Genomic DNA, 20,372 nt, shown 5'->3' on the forward strand with positions numbered 1-20,372 from the left:
CTGACCTCCTTTTCCCATTCTTGGCAGTTTGTGATGTACCCAGATCAGGGTACATTGCCCAGGCAGGGTACATGCCTTGGGACTGATCAGTGTGATAGCTTTCCTGGGTTCGTATTTTATCTTTTTCCCTAGAAGGCAACCACAATTCATTTAGCTCCTCTTACACCCTGGTGTGACCTGCAACATCCTGAACATTTTTCCCCCTGTGAGATGTGACATAATAATAATAAAAAAATTCTTCATTGATTGTGTGACACAATAACTGCTCTTTAATGACTGAGAATGATGTAATAATGTGACTTTATGGATTTCTATATCTCAAGAAAAGTACTGGCCCCAATTTTAATACAATTCATAAATTCCTACTCATAAAATGTGTTGCTTAGTATGAATCTCTTTTCAATTCAATTCAAAAAGTCCTCTTACATGGTCATCCAAAGAACTAATTTGTAGATATCCACATGACTTGTATATACTATTATTCTTAGGTCCACACAGAACTCTCTCTTTAACACAGGAATGTTTTCGACATAGAAATGTTTTCGTACTTTGAAAATAACTCAAAATGACTTTTTAAAATTATAATTTTTGTGATTATTTACATAATTATTCTCTATGCATATATTTTTAATTAAAAAGGCAATCCTTTTTGTTCATGTATGAGAATGTACCCACCAATTCCATGACTATGCATAATTATAATACATTATAATTATATGATTATACACACACACACACACTCAATTTCCTCTTGCCAGTGTACAGGCATGTGTCACATCACCTAGCATCCATGTCCTCAGTATTCAGTCAGGATTCCATTAGATGGTTCATTTTCACAATTATTGTAGCCAAACAAAATATTTCATCAGGAAAATATTTTGGAATATTTTATGTTTGAATTTTTGGGATACATTTTTCCATTTTAAGAAAAACTAAATCTTTTGCATTTTGAGATTTAGTATTGCATTTACATTTTCATAAATACCAACTTCACATAGACAATCAATCCATAAAATTACAAAGAATGTATGATAAATTAGATCACCCCTGCTTTTTATCTGTTTAAGGATTTTTTTGATTCTTTTCTGTCCAGAGCAGATCTTTCTTGCTTTTATGCTACTTTACCTGAATCCATCTATATTGGGAATGTCAGTCATATCACTAAGTATCTCCCTGAACATAGGAGAACATGAGAACTAATCTGAAATATGCACCATCACAGATATCATGATTAGTACAAATTGTGGACAACTTGACTCAAATGAAGCAATTGTAATTCCTTATTTAAATTATTTGCATTCCTTATAAAGGTGTAGTTTTCTTTTGTGAGGTTTAAGTTTAAATTCTGGAGGCACCTTTGTCCATATCTAGTGACACATAGAAAATTCCACTTTGCAAAAAGAGATGATCAGAAGAGATGCAAGTGGAGAGAAGAAGAGACTTACAGATATATATACAAAGATTGAAGAACAGAGAAAGAGATAGAGATGGAGAGAGGTAGATAGAGAAGCAAAGAAAGCTATTAATTGTTCAATTCTAATCTTGAGTTACTGCTTCATACCACTCTGTGTCTTCCCAAGTTACATACACCAATACAATTCTTTTTGTTTGAGATATATTTCTGTCATCTACAACCAAAACAAATCGGAGGAAGAAATTAATACCAGGAATTATCCTGGGGGAGGAGATCCTAGAACTTTGGCTAAGTTGAGGTGGGTTGAGTTACGAGGGTGATACTTTATCTCAGGATGAGCTGGCAGCCTTTTTTTTATGACGCAAAAAGTAGATTAAGTTACTTGAAGATGCTTTGGATTTCATGTGCTCAGTGAAGCTCAATTTAAAGAAAACTTGATGTAAAATATCAGAATTTTTGAAGTAGATTTATATCCTTCTTTTCAATAAGATACTGAATAAATGTCACAACTTTTATAGAAAGTAGTCCATATAAAATCAAAAAGTATATCACACAGAGGTTTGTTGAAGAAATTTGTCATCTGTCCTTTTCCTGCCTCTCCCTATTTAACTTAGAATAAAACAATAGAAAACTGGCTATTTCATAAAGAACATTAATTATGATCCTCAAAGTATTGGATTATTGATGAGGGGGGAAAAGACAAAGAGAACAAAGAGTTGAAGAAGTGGTAAAGAACCACCCCTTAGACTAGCCTTCATCAAGTTGAATTTTTATAATTTTACAGGGCAAAACACAGTTCAATTTTTCTTTGTTGAGCAAAATATTTTTATAGAAATTAAGTTCTAGCAAAAGTCCTACTGTAAGTCCCAGGACTCAAATGAAATTTTTTTGACACCCTATCTCTCTGACTACTCACTTTGCTTCCCACTGTGTGTTTGATCCATTCTCAGAAAGGTGCTTTATAATTCCAAATAAGGATGGTTTTATATGTCTAGATTTATATCCTCCTAATCCAAAATCTAGAGAGAGAAAGACTATTTCTCTTGTGTAATTCCTTAAATGAAAATCCAGAGTATAGTCTAGTGTGCTTGACCATGATAAATTAGACTTTTATGATGTTGGGCAAGCAACTGAATTATCTTAGTCTTATTTATATACAAGGAGTGATGATAATAATACCTACCTCATAGTATTGTGAAGAACATGAGCTAGAGTATGTAAAAAGAATAGTGCTTGCAAATATAAAGCTTCATAATAGGATACTCTCCTACCAACTACTAAAACAGGCTCCATGGTTGCCCAGCAACATAATAAAATATATCAGTATTAGTAGCAGAAGTTGTAGTAACAATGACAGTTATTATTATAATGAGCATTTTGATTCACCCAGAAAGCTTTACAATCATTGTCCTGAATTAACAGCACCAGGTAACTTTGGGAGGATTTCTTTCTTTCTGCATGTATTCATATTAGGACTGCCAGCCATGGTGCCCCCTCCTTTTTTTGCCCAGGATTTTCGATTGTCAAATGCTGTAAATTGGGTCTGATGGAATACTGCATGTCAAACAAACATAGATTTTTCTAAAAGATAAGCATATGGAACAATCCAGTCCAGTTCCCCCAAATTTTCTAAATAAGAGGTAAATGAGGGTAGCTCTTGATTCTCTTGAGTAGAAAGCTATAAACCTGTATAGACCTTGTTCTTTCCATGTGGAAACAGTCTGAGAGAGGATCTAGAGGATTTAGATGACATTGATTGCCTCATATTCCTCTGTAGGGTCAAGTTCTTAGTTCTGTTGATTATATTTTTGGTAATTCTTTTCAGGTACATTCTTAAATTCTGTTTAAAAGGTACGATGAGTTATTTCATTACTCATAGAAATGATTGAAATAAAGTAGATCATTGTTACTGCTAATGAGAACTATAAAATTTGGCAAATGTCTCACAAGGAGCAAGAAGAAGAAAACTAACTGAGATATCTCTTAGAGGTTGTTGAAAACACTAGTTTTGGACAAGGTGTTTTAGTGATTTTAAGAGAATCCAGCTGGCTGTATAAGGCAGATTATTAGGCAATGCTAACATCTAGTGCAACAATATTGAGAGGGGATTCTGGAAGGCAAAGGTGAACTATAATTCATGGTCTGAACTATAAGAATCTCTGGAGACTGATTCTTATTAAGCAATTGCAGAAGATCAAATTCCAAGTCAAAATGTCTACATTTTAATTTAGAATGGGCAATAAACGTTAATCCTGAGATAGACGAGCCATCCTAAGAGATAATTCCAACTGGCATGCTGAAGCCTAATGTGAGGAAGTTATTTTAAATCTAAAAGTGTATAATACCAAAAGCATGGTTCATATGAAAAAGTAATAAGTTGAACTTTTTTTCTTCTTCACCTTTTTTTACTTGTACATTAGAATTGTACATAATAGTGATATTTATTACATATTCACAACATAACAATAGAATTTGACCAATATCCCTACCCCACCAGCACTTACCCTCCCTCTCTCTCCCCTCCTCCAATCCCCTGATCCCTTTCCTCTATTCTACTTATCTCATTTTGCTTTTCATGTGATCATCCTTCACCTTTCTTTTCCTTTTCTTCTCTAGCTTCCACATAAGAAAGAAAACATATTACCCTTGACATTCTGAATTTGACTTATTTTGCTTAACATAATGCTCTCGAGTTTCATTCATTTTCCTGCAAATGACATAATTTGACAAATAATTTGACAAATGACAAATAATCATTATTCTTTATAGCTAAATAAAAGTTATATATACATTTATATATGTATATCATGTTTTCTTTATCCATTATGCATACCTAGACTGGTTTCATAGTTTTGCTATTTGCTATTGTGAATTGTGCTACTATAAACATAGGTTTGCATATATCACTATAGTAAGATGATCTTAATTCGTCTTACTAAAAAATACTGAGAAGTGGTATAGCTGGGTCATACAGTGGGTTTCATGCCTTGATTTTTGAGGAATCCTCATACTGATTTCCTTAGTGGTTGTACTAATTTACAGTCCCACCAAGAGAATGTTCCTTTTTCTCCACATCTTATTCAGCATTTATTATTGTTGGTATTCTTAATGACTGCTATTATGATGGGTGTGAAAATAAATTTCAGTGTTGCTTTGGTTTGCATTTCCCTAATTGCTAACAATGGTGAATATTTTTTCATGTATTTGTTGCCCATTTGTGTTTCTTCTTTTGAGAAGTGTTCATTTAGTTCATTTGCCCATGTATTAGTTGGGTTACTGTTTTTTTGCGTGTGTGTTTTTTTTTTAATTCTTTGTATTGTCTAGATATTAATCCTCTATCAGAAGAGTAACTAGCAAAGATTTTTTTCCCATTGTGTAGGGTCCATCTTCACATTCCTAATTGTTTCCTTTGCTGTGTTGAAGCTTTTTATTTGATGTCATCCCATTTATCAAATTTTGGCATTATTTCTTGAGCTTTAGGTGTCCTATTTGATAAAGTTGTTGCCTGTGCCTATATGATGTAGTGCTGACCCTTCATTTTCTTCTAGGAGTTGCATAGTTTCTGGTCTAATTCTTAGGTCTTTGACCCATTTTGAGTTGATTTTTGTGCAGGCTGAGATATAAGGGTCTAGTTTAATTCCTTTACATATGGAAAACCAGTATGTCTAGCACCATTTGTTTAAAAGGCTGTGTTTTCACCGATGTATGTTTTTGGCACCTTTGTTAAGGATCAGATGACTGTAGATGTGTGGGTCTGTCTTTGTGTCTTCTGTCCTGTATCATTGGCCTATAAAATTAAAAACAATTTGCTCTTAAAGGCACTATTAAAAGAGATTGAGAAAATACTTGCAAATTACATACCAGAATATGTAAACAGTTTTTAAAACTCAGCAATGAGAAAACAAACAACTCAAATTAAATAAAGGCAAAAAACCTGAATAAGAACTTTATTGAAGAAGATGTATGAATGACAAACATAAAGTAGACACATCACGTCATTAGGGAAATGCAAGCTTAAACCATAATGAGATAACATATCTATTAGAATGGTTAAAAAATGCTAATAGCAAATGTTACCAATGGCATAGAAGACAAGGAACTCTCATTTATTTCTGGTGGTAATGCAAAATGGTACAGCCACTTTGGAAGAAGTTTCTTATATATGTAAACAGACTTGGCATACTACCCAGCAATAAAATGATTATAAAATTTATGGCCACTCAAAAATGTGTATATGAATGTTTTTAGCAGTTTTATTAATAATCACTAAAAATTAGAAACAAATGTTCTTCAGTACGGTCATGAATAAACAAACTGGTATATCTACACAATGTAATACTATTTGAGTAATGAAAAAAGTATGCTATTAGTTAATTTAGTAACATAAATAAATGCCTAAATGCATTTTACTAAATAAAGAAACCATATCCAAAAAAGCTACATAGTATATTGATGCATTTATATGACATTCTGGTAAAGGTATAACCTATAGGGATAAAAAACATATTAGCAGTTGTTAGGCATTGGGGAAACAAAAACTGGTTGACTACAAATGGCGATCACAGTAAAAATTTTTTTAGGATAAAGGAAACTACTCTGTATAATACTGGGGTAATGCAGACATTATTATATACATTTTTTTAAAACATAGAACTTAACATTAACAGAGAGTGACTTTAATACATAAAAGAGAGAGAGAGCAAGCAAAAGCAAAAAGAAACATCAACCAGGATGTTGGGGTATCTCCAGGTGCAGACTATGACAAATTAATCTAATTTTATTAAATATATGAAATAACATCACTGAAGAGGGTACATAGAATAAAAAAGGAAACTGACAGAAGTTTGATAAATTATGTTTTGATTAGTATCTTAAAGCTAAAGACAAAAGAATCTGTCATAAACTGTACTTTAGTTGGTAAATGTGCTCCTCAAGAGGATATGGGTTAGCAATTCTTAAAATATGCATAAGAATTGAACAAGGGAAGTTCGAGAGGTAAACCAGGTTTCTCATTGTCAAAGGGAGATTACACATTAAATGAGGGGAAGAAGGGACTATTACAATTTAGCCTATTATCCTGGATTAGAGTTATAAACATCAGTATGAACTCATTCATGTTTAACTTAATATTTATACAAATGTATATGTATGGAAACAAATATAAATACAGGTATATTCATTGACTGTTATGCATACATATCCTAACCCTTTATGCTAAGAGAGTCTTTAAGCAATGACATTCTAGTAGTCATAAGCATAAATAGAGTACACATCTTGTTTTCTACATACCATTCTTTTATTTTATTATTATTTTTTGTACCAGGGATTGAACCTGGTGTGCTTAACCTCTGAGGTACATCCCCAGTCCTTTTATTTATTTTTTTTTAAGTTTTAGACAGGGTCTCACTAAGTTGTGTACGGCATTGTTAAGTTGCTAAGACTAGCCTCAAATTTTTAATGCTCCTGCCTCAGCCTCCAGAGTCACTGGGATAACAGGTGTGTGCCACAGCACCTGGCTTTACATACCACTCTTTATCTAAAGACTCCAGATATGGCTTATTCTATGGATAAATAGAAATTCATCATTAAATTATAAACCAATGTATAAGATAAACATACTTCAATGATATAAAATAATGATTGATAAGTAAATAGAGGAGAAAATAGTCTTCTTTAAAGAAGCAGTCCAAATAATTCAAGTAGACAATTCCCTTGGCACGTGGTGGAGTTAATTTCCCCACCCTATTCCCTGAATCTGAAATTGGACTAGAATTAGTGACTTGCTTCCAACAAACCAAGTAGTGAATGGGGAGAATAAAACCACATTAGTTGGAAAACCAGGCAAATATAGCCTTATCTAAATGATAAAGGTTAACATTGTTAGTGATTTAATATGAATAGCATGTAATATCTACTATGTTGTGACAAAAAATATGTTTCATCTCTTTGGTATTTTTAAAAATTCTTTTCTTAACACATCATGAGAAAAACATAAAACATCCCCAGGTAGGGGAACATGCTATATGATACTTGGAAAATTCTACTCAGACAGTCAAAATCATGAAAAAGAGACTCAAATAATTACAGACCAGAGGGACCAGGGAGACTGGACAATTTAATGCAATGTGGTGTCCTGAATTGGATCCTGGAACACAGAGAAAGAATTAGGGAATTAAAAACCGATGCAATACAAATAAAGTCTGGAATTTATTTAAGAAATTAACAGTAACATACCAATGTTAGTGTTGTCATTTTGACAACTGTACTATAAAAACCTAAGATGTTAACCATAAGGAAAATTGACTGAGGGGTACACTACAATTCTTTGAACACCTTTGCAACTTTTCTGCAAATCTAAAATTATTTCAAAAAGAAATGCTCATTAAAGTAGTGAAAGTATGTAGAATATTCTTAACCAATATTTTTACTAATTATGGAGTGCTATTCTTTACTGCAATGATGTTTATGTTAAAAATAAATTGTTTGGATCAAAATACAAGGAAAATATAAATTCTTGTGCTTAGATTCCTCTTTTTCTAGCACTACACAGAGTGTAGACTATCCCTGTAATTCACAGTATGTACCTGAAATTAGTAGAAAGAGACAAAGGAATCATTGGCATTTTTACTTTCATAAACACTGACAGATGCAGAGTCAGGAGGTCTTCCCAGTCACAGCCAGTGGGTGGTTTTGGTATTTTCTTCCCAGCATGGTCCCATTTGAATAATGGTGGTAAATTACATATGACTTTATTAAGCACCTTTCACTTATCAGAAGAAAACTACTTTTCATTAAATGTAAAATAATAGTAGTTGTATTCTAATGAAACCCACTATCTATCATAAGGACCATATTCTCCTTTCTTTTTTACTTACTACTGAAATTACCTCAGATAATGTGTGGAGCCTGTTGCAAAGTCTAAAACAATGTAAATTGACTCCAGCATGACTTATTGCAAAGCTTAGTGCAAAGTAAAAATAAAATCCTAGTACTAAAAGGTTCAAATCACTGGCGACAGGAAATTTTAAATAAAAACATTAAAACTGATGTCTACGAAAAATTTATAATGAGAAGAAAGGATAAGAGCTGCTTCTAAAATTTGTTTGTAGTATAAAGCAGCAGATTTATGAAACAAAATATTATTTTTTTAAATCCAAGTAGTAGTATTATCACTAGTAATTAATTATACAAATCAAGCCTTGATAGTAGAATTGCAACAAAACTTGTTACAGTACTTCCAACTCTCAAAAATGATGGTGCTCTTGCTTTATTCATCCTTATGATGCTCCACAGAAAGATCTTCCCTGAAACACCTCAAATATGTTATATTAAGTGTTCTGAGGATTCATTTGCTAAAATTATTTTTGCATACTCGTGCTTAAATCAATGCCGCTATGAACAATCAATTAACCAAATAGGTAATAAAAATAAATGGGGGTTTTAGACCTTTTCTCCATTTGGCTAATATGTGTTCTATTTTTTTAGTAATAAACAAGTAGGGCTTTTGTAATGAAAATTTTAATAAGCAAAATGAAAAGTTTTTACTTGATTGATTAAGTAGTGATGAATAGAAATAATGCACATTAACTCTCACAGGTAAAATTCAGAAAATCTTGGTCACTCTGAAATTAATGCCAAACTCCAAATGTATTTGAAAAGAGGATTCCTTTATCCTTGAAAATAAGCAATGCATATTGATTGTCCTGAGTCTTTTTTTCCTACTGTTTTCTAGAGTCATACTTCTAGAACTTTCTATTTGTACTAGGCATTCACAATTTCCTTTGAAAGACCTTGCTTAATTTAACTCTAAATCAACAAAAGCAATTTAATTTTGTCTAAAAGTCACAAGAAAGTCAATATTTGGGTGTCCCACAATGACCTCTAATACAATTTGTATGACATCAAAGTCATCCTCTATTAATTTCATATAACATATAAACAACAGTAAATTCTATTGATTCATGTGAGAAATCTTGGGGAAACTTCTAAAGAAAACATTTCTTTTTTGATATTTTAAAAAATGAATCACCGAAGTTTTCCATTGATCTTTAGAATTATCTTTTAGAATCAGTTTCTTTTTCATTTTGTCCACAACTACCATCATCCATTAATTCAACTTTCCACATCTAGACCACTGGGTGGCCTTACTCTCAGTCTCTCTATTATGCAATACGTTTATTTTTCATTACACCTGATTTTTCCTGATCCCTAGACATATCACCATTTCTTCCCCATTTTTACCTATCTCTTCCTATGTCTTCTCCTTTAGTCTTTCAGCTTTGACCCATTGAATGTATAGTCATCAAAATATAACAACATTAACTTATGATTCTTCCATTCAGAAATGGATCATAAATACTTTGTTAGCTGAGGTGATCTATTTCTCACAGTCCTGGTAAAGTGATAGAGCCAGTAAAATTTTAACTGGGCACAAAAACTCTTCTTGTGCCTCAGGGAATACTATTTGTGAGTGGCAGAAAACACGGTTTCCTTTTAAATTCTCATTTGAGATGCAGTCAAAGAATGGTGATGGTGAAGGTAAAAAGCCAGTACTAGTGAGAGTTATTTTTCTTCCAGGTTAGCCTACTAAGTTCTTTGTGGTGTATACATGTATAGAACAGAATGGAAAATTATTGTTTTTGTCAATTTTGTCATTGTTGTTGTTGCTGTGACCAAAACCTGACAAAAACAACTTAAAGAAAAAAGGTTTCTTTTGGTTCAGTTTCAGAAGTTCAGTTCATGGTCAGTCAGGTTAATTGTTCTAGGCTCAAGGTTAGACAGAACATCATGGTGGAAGGGTACAGCAGAGGAAAGCAACTCAGGATATGGCAACCAGGAAGCAGAAAGAGAGATTTGTTAATCAGGGAAAATATAAATTTCAAAGTCTTGCCTCCAGTGACTTATGTCCTCCAGTCACACCCCACCTACCCAGTTACTACCCACTTTATCCATGTCAGTGGAGTAATCTACATCAGTAGATTAGTCTAGTGATTAGGTTACAACTCTCACAATCCAACCATTTCACTACTGAACCTTCTTGCATTGTGTCACACCTTTTGGGGGAACACCTCATATCTAAACCATAACAATGATAGGATAAGAAATTTTCTTAGCTTTTACTCAGACCCTACCATTAAGTTCCAGAAAACAAATAAGTGTTTTATAAACACCCCTTTCTCATAGTGAATATTCTTATTTTATATAGTGGGTAGAAAGTAAATGATCATAACATGATAGAGATAAATAAGAATTTTCCCCTTCTATTCTCAGAAATGGTCCCAAAGCAAGAAAGATGAAAATAAAAATGTACAAAATTTATATTCAACTAAACAAGAAGGTATACGAAACCATAAATCACAAAGTGGGGTGAAGGGAAACCAAAATTAATTTACTCATCAAATAAAGTTTAAGAAAATGGTAAAAGAGGGTACCTATAGCTACAGATCTCAGAAAATAAAAAATTTCCTTCATCATACATTTTCAAATGGCAGTTGTATATCTAGGGTGCAAATCTAATACTTCCTGTTTACAAAGGAATCAGTACTTAGGAGAGACCCTCTACTTTATCTGTTTTAAAAGAAAATTAAAGAAGGGAAGATTTGACAATATAACACATATTTCTTCCATATTTGCAGAAAGTCTGTTGCTGAAGCAAGAGGGGATCAGAGGGACTGAATTCCAGCAACCCCATAAATGTCAACCTTGATTGGCTGAACCAAGGGTAAGGGAGGATGGTATTAATTTTGGAAACTCATTTGATTCATTAACATAACTAGAAGAAGCAGACAGGGCATTAGTAAAAAATTTACTCACAGTGTATTTCTGGCCCTTGCCTACATCAAATTTCTGCAAATAAATAACACAAGGAGAAAGCATTCACTTTGATTCAAGTAAAGTCAACAAAAAAATAAGCCCAAACAAAGAGAACTCGAGGAAGAAAAAAAAAAAAAAAGAGAAAAATTATAAAAGAAATAAAAATTATAAAAGATCATAGAAAATGTGCATATGTAATTTGAAGAGGATCTAAATATAATTAGTAACCTAGAAGAAAAATGAGTGAAACATGTAACAGAAAAAAAATTAAAATAGAATCATGAGCATTGATAATGATCTCCAGACTGTAAATTTTGATCCAGGGAAAATAGATCAAGAGTGATGATATAAATAATAATCAGTTTTAAAAACAATAACCAAGGAATAGAAATGTATTAGTAGTGTAAGTACACTATTTTTCTCATTTTATGACTAAAAATTTTTAAAAATGTTAAAAATAAAAGTGATAAAATAAATCAATAACTAAAATTAAGTGGTAGAAAAAGAAAAGAGGAAGAAAGAAACAATGTTTAAATATATCATTGCTTCTTGTAGGGATTAATAAGTACTGTCTAAAATATAAAAAAATTAGTCTGTTATTAAAAAGATGAGCAATAAACTCCACTGTATTTATAACAAAGTTAATGAAACTTAAGCTTTAGGACACCTTTTTCTTTCACAGACTTGGCCAGTTAATTTTGAGTAGTTATTTTCTATTCTTTTTCCTAAAAAATAATGTTTTATCTAGTTGTATAAACTTCAGATTTCACAAAACCTAATTCTGATTTTAAAGATAATTGTTGGAAAAACACACACACACACACACAGCATAGCATACTGATGTATGAAAAGCTAAAACAATAAGCAAACAAAAGGGTCAATAAATATAAGAAATTATTGGAAAAACTATATAAATATAATAATTATATTTTTAAAAAGAGAAGTAAAACAAAACATTCTGATTTTAAAAATGCAAATAATCTAATTAATTCATTTCTTAAAATGACAAGACTTTCATTTAGATCATTGTAAATATTTATTTGTATTGTGTACACGGAGAATCGTCTAAACCCAACTGAGTTACATTGAGAAACAAATGATAAGAATATGTAGCAGACTAATAAAAGTCAAATATAAATCAGGAGTCATAACATTAATATCAGACAAAGAAAATTCAAGGGCAAAAAGCACTAAGCCTAAAATATATCATTGTATAATAAATGTCTTAATCTCTTCAGCCTGCTATAACATAGTATTTTAGATTAGATGGCTTAAAGAAGGAGGAAATTCTTTCTTACAGTTCTATTGGCTGTAAGTCCAAGATCAAACATATATTCAGTATGAGATGAGGGCCATTTCCTTGAGTCACGGATGGCAAGTTCTCACTGTGTCTCTACGTGGGGTAAAGGGCTAATGAGGTCCCTTGGGCCTCTTTTTGAGGGACACTAATCCCATTCATAAGGGCTCCACCCTCATGATTTAATCATCTCCCAAAGGTCCTACCTCCTATTACTATTAGGATGTCAATGCAAAAATCATGAAGAGAGCACAGTGATCAGACCACAGCAATGGGTAAGGGGAAAATCCATTGCAAAAATCTAAAATTTCTATGCATGAAAGGATATAGCATCAGCAGATCTACAGAAAACAAAAAGAAAGAACATACATAATGTGAGTTCATTGGGAATAACTAGTATTGACCTAACTGGAAATAGATGATTAAGTAATTAGTCATTAAGTAATACATGGAAGAGTGAAATATCAAAATTTGTCTGATACTAATTGATACTATATTAATTTTTCCCTGAATATAAAGTACAAGCCCAATTTTCTGGTACCCAAGGCACGTTCTCATTAAGACACACACACACACACACACACACACACACACACACACACGCAAACACACACACACACACATACCCCTCTTGATCTGGAATCAAAGTAGTAAATGGAAGTTATTTGTCCTGAGAGCAAATTCTATCAGGAAATTTGAGTTTTGGAGAAATTAGCAACCAATTCTTGTGGATTCTTATAAGGTAGGCAGCTAAGCCTGAGTCCTGCACAAGGCTAGGAATATCTGACAGTGAGAATCTTGATTAAAACACGTGTTCTAAACAGAACCAGAAAGAGACCTGTATGTCTCAACTGCAGTTCTGGATGGGGTGAATGCTATTTCCTGAACACAGAAATCATAAGCCTGACTCATTTATTTAGACTACCTGAACAGGTCAAATTCTCTCAAGTTGAGAAATATTTAAAGTTCTAGGTTCTTGCATCCTTTGGTGACAATAGAGGCAACCTCAATTTTTTAGAAATTCTTAATCTCTAAGTCCGGTTTTCGGATATTAAAAATAGATACTAGTCTTAATTAATAACAAATGCCAAATACAAAAAAAAAAAAGGAAGCAAGAGGAAACAAATTTGACATAACAGATATTGGAATAACAAGAGAAGAGTATACAAAATGTGTAAAATATTTAAGGAAAGAAAATTGAGAAAAGCAGTCAAATATCAGGAGACTATGATTGTTAAAACATCTAATTACTTATGGAGAACCAGCAATAGCTGGCCAATATATAAGCATTTCACAAATGGCAAATATAAAATGCTTTCTACCATTAGGAAATTTTCCAATCATGAAATGATGAAGAAACCCAACTAAAGATGTTCATAAATTGGAATTTGTATGTCAAAACAGACTTTGCCCCTCTTAATCCCATCAGAAAAACTTGATTTTACTGCTTTTCTTCTAAGGGGAGCTGTGATAGTCAACTATCCAGGAGAATTTCCCCTTGGAATGGCAATTTGAATGCTAGTCTTCACTTACTCTTGCCAAACTCAGCTAAGCGTCATGCAAAGTTCATTTTAACATTACCAGTGAGACTAATGATAGACGTGTACACCCTTGGCTATAGGCACAGATACTATTGCCTGGAGACACATTTTCAAGGTTAAAACATGGTTTATGAGCATGTTATCTGTCCAACAATTACATCTGTTAGTAATGTACTATATAAATTTTACAGTCGGTGAAAAATTTTAATATAGGCTTTTGTGTACTGAGATTACACAAAGAAAATAGCATTTTATTATTGTCTTTTGGTCCTCTTTCCTTTTATTTCTCTGAGTCAGCAGTTTGCGCATACTTATGTCTTCAAGTGCTTAGCCAAAATCTGACTATCTTTCACCCAATATGAAATTCCCATTTAACAAAGAACATGGGCCCTTTAAACAAAACAAAACAAAACAAATGCACATGCACACACACACACACACACACACACACACACACGTTGGCTCATGTCTACAGACTTGCAAGCATCAACACAAATTTTTCAAATGAAAACTCTGTAATTAAAAATACCATCTATGAAAACCACAACTCCTTCATACAATCTTTGAGAAAGTCCGACTTCACACACTTAAGGAATCAGTAAAATCTAGATACTGAATGACACTCCCCAAAACTGTACTGTAGTTATAGCATGAGTTCCCAGGTGTTTAGACCCACTCCTCTTGAAAGTCTTATATATTAAGTCTTCACTGTAAGATTTTCTGTCATCTCCTGTCTGGAAGTATAATGGCCAGATATTCTGACATCTGGTTGCTGAAAAAACAATTGGAGATTTTGACCTAGTTTGAGATTGATAATTCTGATGGTGTGACCAAAAGTTAGTTGTGTTTGATGGTACAGCAGCTGTGGTCTTACATGTTCTGAGAAAACTGTATCCATGACAGCTGCATGGAGTAACTCTCAAGATGAGAATCTGGATCCCTTGTTTATGTGTTTCTCTATATTGTGCAAGTAATCAGCTCTCCTTTCACTTATCCCTTTCAGCTTAGACCTGAGTCAGTTTCTGTCCTGTCCTTTGTAATTAAGAAGCTTAACTGATACATAATATCTCAACTATAAAGTACACCTTATGAAGAAGACATGTTTTTTTTTTTTTCATTCATTTGTTTCATGTGGTTATGGTTCAGGTATGGTTTGGGTTTATCTCCTAGAGAATCATATGTTGGAAACTTGATCCTTCATGTGGCAACATTGGGAGATGATATGGAACCTTTAAGAGCAGGGGCATAGGAGGTGGTAATTGGGTCACTGGGGCACTGCCTTTGATTCTGGTCTCAAAAAATGACGTCCTTCCTACGAGAGTGGGTTGCTAGGAAAGAGCAAGACCAGACCCTCCACACTGTCTGGCACCGCTCTCACTGTGCTCTCTCCCATCTCACCATGATGCTGTCTACCATGATGGATGAAACCAATGAGGCCTTTGGCAGAACTGGTATAATACTATTTGGAATTTCAGTTTACAAAACAGTAAGCTAAAAAAGCCTCTTTTTATTATGAAGTGCCAGTCTCAGGTAATTTATAGAAATGAAAAAGGGGTAGATAACTTGTTATGAAGGTGAATTTATTGTATGTAGGTTCCATTTGCCTTTATTCTCATTCCAACTTTCTCGTGTCTGAATTTGTGTGTCAACAAGACTAAAAATTTAAATATTAATTTAACTAAAATTAAATATGCTGAACTTCTCTTTTTTTGTGAAAACATATATAGTATAAAGGATCAGAGAAGGAAAAAGAAGATAGCAATTACTAAACTTAAGTTCACTCTCTAGTGTTCTATGAATGCTTTTCTCAGAGGAAATTTATTTTTTAAACGTTTTATTTTGATTCAGCTGTTTAAGAAATTGTGGGCTATGTTAGATTTAATTCCCAGAGGAAAATAGAAATATAGAAGCAATGGAAAAATTAAAAGTAATGAAAAAGATTATATATGCTAAGTCAAAATAAATAAAATTTAATATTTTTCAAATACTATTTAGCATTTTAGTGTTAAAAAATGGAGGTACTGCTCCGTTAGAGGCACTGACTTGTTTTAGTCAGTTTTTTGCTGTTGTGACCAAAGGACCTGACAAGAACAGTTATAGGAGGAAAGTTTATTTGGGGCCTCATGGTTTCAGAGGGCTCAGTCCATAGATAGTCAACACCATTACTCAGGAATTGAGTGAGGCAGGATGTCATGGTAGAAGAGTGTGGCAGAGAAAAGCATCTGGGTTCATGGCACCAGGAAACAGAGAAAGAGAGCTCTTCTCAACTAGGACAAAATAGAAATCTCAATAGCACACACCCAGGGACCCACCTCCTCCAGCCACACTCCACCTGCCTATAGTTACTACTCAGTTAATCCCTGTCAGGGAAATTATGCACTGATTAGGTGAGTTTCTCATAACCAAATCATTTTACTTCCAAACTTCCTTCATTATCTCACAACATGAGCTTTTGGGGGACACCAAATATCTAAACTACAACATGACTCATAGTGGTTCTTAACCTCATTTCTGCTGAAATCTGGGTGGAAGAATTCTTTGTCTTGGGTGTTGTACTATGTGTTATAAGATGTGCAGTTGCACCTTGGGTTTTATCTACTAGGTGCCAGTTTCACACATGCAAACACACAAAATCAGATGCGCACATGCACATGCACACACACACACACACACACACACACACAATTTATGACTAGCCCAAGTGTTTTCAGATATGGCTGAAAGTCACTTTGGCTGGGAGTTGGAGGGTGGTGGATGACAATCATCCGTGGTGAAAACTACTATTTTAGATGAATTAGTCATTGAATCTTTGGAACTAATCATAAAACAGGAGTGATCATTAGCTCTGACTTGATAGGAATAATCCTTACCCTTTGAAAGATGAAGAACAGAAGGTGCCAATATATCTGCTTAGTCAAAGATACAAACAGTGATTAAGTGGGAAAGATGGAATTCAATCCCAAGCAGTCTGACTCCAGAATTTTTGTTCATATTATTAGTTCTACCCCCAAAATGATTTAACTTAGGGGTTAGTCAAATTCAAGTGTTTATTGAATTATTCTAAATTTTACAACAAAGTAATTCCATATTCTGTTTATGTCTTATAATTTTTTATTTGCAAGATTCTCTTTTACCTATTTAGTGCCAGGAAAAGATTCACAATACTTAAGCTCACATGTCAGTAATCATTCCTGGATTTTAGATATAACGAAAGGGAGACTTGGCTGCCAAAAGACATGGTCATATAATTTTTCAAGCTCACATAGGTATCATATAGAGTGAAATTAATAGTAAAAATTATATTGTAGACCTGAGTCATGAGTTGGCTCAACCCCATCCCAGCACAAACCCACCTACCACTGGAGACATGCTTGTCTCCAGACAGCTCATGTGGAACCAAAATAGCAACTTAGGTTTAGGTTTAAAACTGTCTAAATTGGATTACCTACAGAGCTCAGGTGAGAATAACTTTAAACCTGTGGTGTTTCAGTTTATTTTACTGAATTTCAAAAATCTTTGTTTCCCTTTACCACCCACCTCTAAAGCATAGGGTGCAGGTAAGAGATGGGAGTGGAATATGAAGAAAAAGAGAATGTAGGGAAAGATGAAGGGAAAGAAAATAAGAAATTAATATTCACTTCAAAGCAATTTTCTTGTTTAGAATATTTTTGTATTTATAATTTTATAAAAATTTATAATTTTTAAATTAAAATTAAAAATAATCTAAATAACCTGAATCAACAAAATAATTAGATACATTTTGCTAAGAATTCTGCTTCTAGTAAACAAAAAAAACCTGTAAAATTATTATTAGAGACTCACAAAACTTTCATACTTGGTACCTTAATATATTAACACATACTATTTGCAAACCCACTGTGTAAATCTGTAGCTTTCTAACCTAGCTGTTCATAAAGAGCAAGCAAGATGGAGAGTGAACTGTTTTTCAGAATTTGGGAGAAACTGTTCATCAGAGCTGGAAATGCCAAGCAGCATGCTCAGGTTGAATGGAGCTGAGTGCCTACAGAGTCAACTGCGGCCATAATTGAGTTTTTATTTGCCCTTACGCAAAGCTTTATTCCCTTAGCATAGTACACACAAGGTGACATTTTTCAGCAGTCTGACTTTTCAATTATGGATCTTTTGGAAAGCTAGTGATGTCTACATTGTTAATATTGCCAACATTGTGTCAGTACATTGAAGAACCTGTGATATTAAATATGCTGATGTAAAAAATATATGTTATTTCTGCTCAACCGTGTGCAAACAATCTGGCTGAAGTGCTAGAATTATAGAGAAATCCTCTCCAAAGATAAAAGCAGAATGGAATTCTGTCAAGAGCAGTTAAAAAGCTTTCTTGTTTTAAGTGGTTTCCTGAAGTATTAAGGCCAAAGTTTTAGAAGTTAATTATATGGAGTCTCTCTCAAAACTTCTGGTCAAAGTTATAATATTTGTACCATATTATTCACACTTTGGGGGTGGGGAAAGCATCATTAGCTATCATTTACACAATCTTTTGGAGTTTTTTTAAAAAAATCCATACAAATTGGATTTTTGAGTGAAATGATTGATGATGTTGTTTAAGGTTTCAAGAGAGTGGCAATAACAATTTTTCAGGCAGCAAGATATTATAAAGATCTAAGACCAAATATTTTCCATCACATAATTACTATAACAAAGCTAGGATCATATTCTTAATGTTTATTCTTCAGAGTAAACCCTCATTTATTGGTTCTGAGCACTGGCAATTGTTCAGTATGATGGGTTCCAGATGTTTAAGTACAGTGACAGTCCACTGATAAAATGAATTATGTTGAACAAAGTAACAAACTAAAAGCACATTCTCCTCAAAAGTAAAAGGAAAAATAAATGTGATATTTAATCACATATTTAAGATATTATCCTTCCAGTTTTTTTTTTTTCATGTTTTTATTACTTAGTTCCAAATCCCTTGCCTAATATCTCTTTAGGACAATAAATTCTAATAATGATTTTATTTCCCATGTATAAGGATATATCAGATATGTTCACAGAATGAAACCTTATTTGGCATGAAATTAAAGTACAAGCTACACTTAAAACAAATTCCAATGCCCAAATAAAACAAAGTGTTTGTTGGAGGATAGAAATTGTGTAATAATAATACATAACAATGTTAAAGGAAGGTCTTATAAAGGAAACCCAAGAAATAGCATTTTAGAATAATAAGCTCCTGCTATCTTAGAAGAGTATGATGGTGGTAATTTAGAGGTAGCCAGGAAAACTATGAGCCAAGAAATAGATGAACATTGCTTTGTATACCATCACTGTAATATAAATATTAGAATATATCCTTTGAGGTTATTATTTAATAGAATTTTGTAATGTTTCAGTAAACAGCTTTACTTGTAAAGCATAAATATTGAATACTATTTTTTGATTTATAATAAATTGCTGTGGTGGGTATCCCATGTATACAGTTTCCAAATAATCATAATAATGCAATGATAAATATTTATAAAACACAATAAAAATAAGCAGAAATTAAGAAAAGTTAATTTTTCTCTATAGCTCAAATTTTGTGGTATTTGTATTTGTTAAGCATGTTTGTCTCATTTTGTAGTGGAAATGAGTTTGGTGATGGCACGTACGTAAAGAATGGGCACCCATCTAAAAAGACTCATTTTCATTACATCATAAATTAAAAGTAAGTATTAACTTTTAAGGTAACGATAATAGTAGGAAAAATTCCTGGAAATTTTTTTCTTTCTAGGAAAATAAAGCTTATCTTTAAAAACAAAAAAAATTACAAAATGAATATGTTGATAAATAGTCCAGTTCCATGAGCTTAGATAACAAAAGTTTTGATATAGTTAGAAATAGTATTTTAGGCAGGGAATCTTGGGGGGAAGGAATGGTAGATACACAAGACTATTATTAAAAACTTTGATAATCTTAAATATTAAATATTAAAGATGATTCAATTATAGAAATAGATAAAAATCTATTAAATGAGTGAGCAAACTCACTGGATAAATTTTTGTCTCATTTTTCTTTGTTTTTAATGAGTGATGAGACTAATTTTTGCATGATTTATGAACTGCTGCTGAAAATAACTCTAAGTGGCTCGGTAAAGACCATTTGTAACTCAAAAAGAATGCTTTCTTTTAATGGTGTATCTTCCTTGGATTAGTTTTCTGTTGCTGTATAACATTCTTCACAAATTTATTCACACAAAATGTCCACTTATTATCTCGTGGTTCTGAAGTCAAGAAATAGGGACTGGGCATCACTTGGTTTTCTGCTGAGGATCTCACAAGGCTAATCA

At 32.9% G+C, this 20,372-nt stretch overlaps 1 long non-coding RNA gene across 1 annotated transcript in view; it reads left to right on the top strand.

Annotated features, from left to right (window-relative positions):
• LOC124992650 (uncharacterized) overlaps window positions 1-20,372 on the top strand; it is a 461,214-nt gene that overhangs the window by 404,305 nt on the left and 36,537 nt on the right. The window contains exon 6 of the long non-coding RNA XR_007110161.1: window positions 11,050-11,135. This is a non-coding gene — a long non-coding RNA (uncharacterized LOC124992650). The remainder of the gene's footprint in view (window positions 1-11,049; window positions 11,136-20,372) is intronic.

Source organism: Sciurus carolinensis, chromosome 9, assembly GCF_902686445.1.
Source record: "Sciurus carolinensis chromosome 9, mSciCar1.2, whole genome shotgun sequence".
Classification (NCBI taxonomy): Eukaryota; Metazoa; Chordata; class Mammalia; order Rodentia; family Sciuridae; genus Sciurus; species Sciurus carolinensis.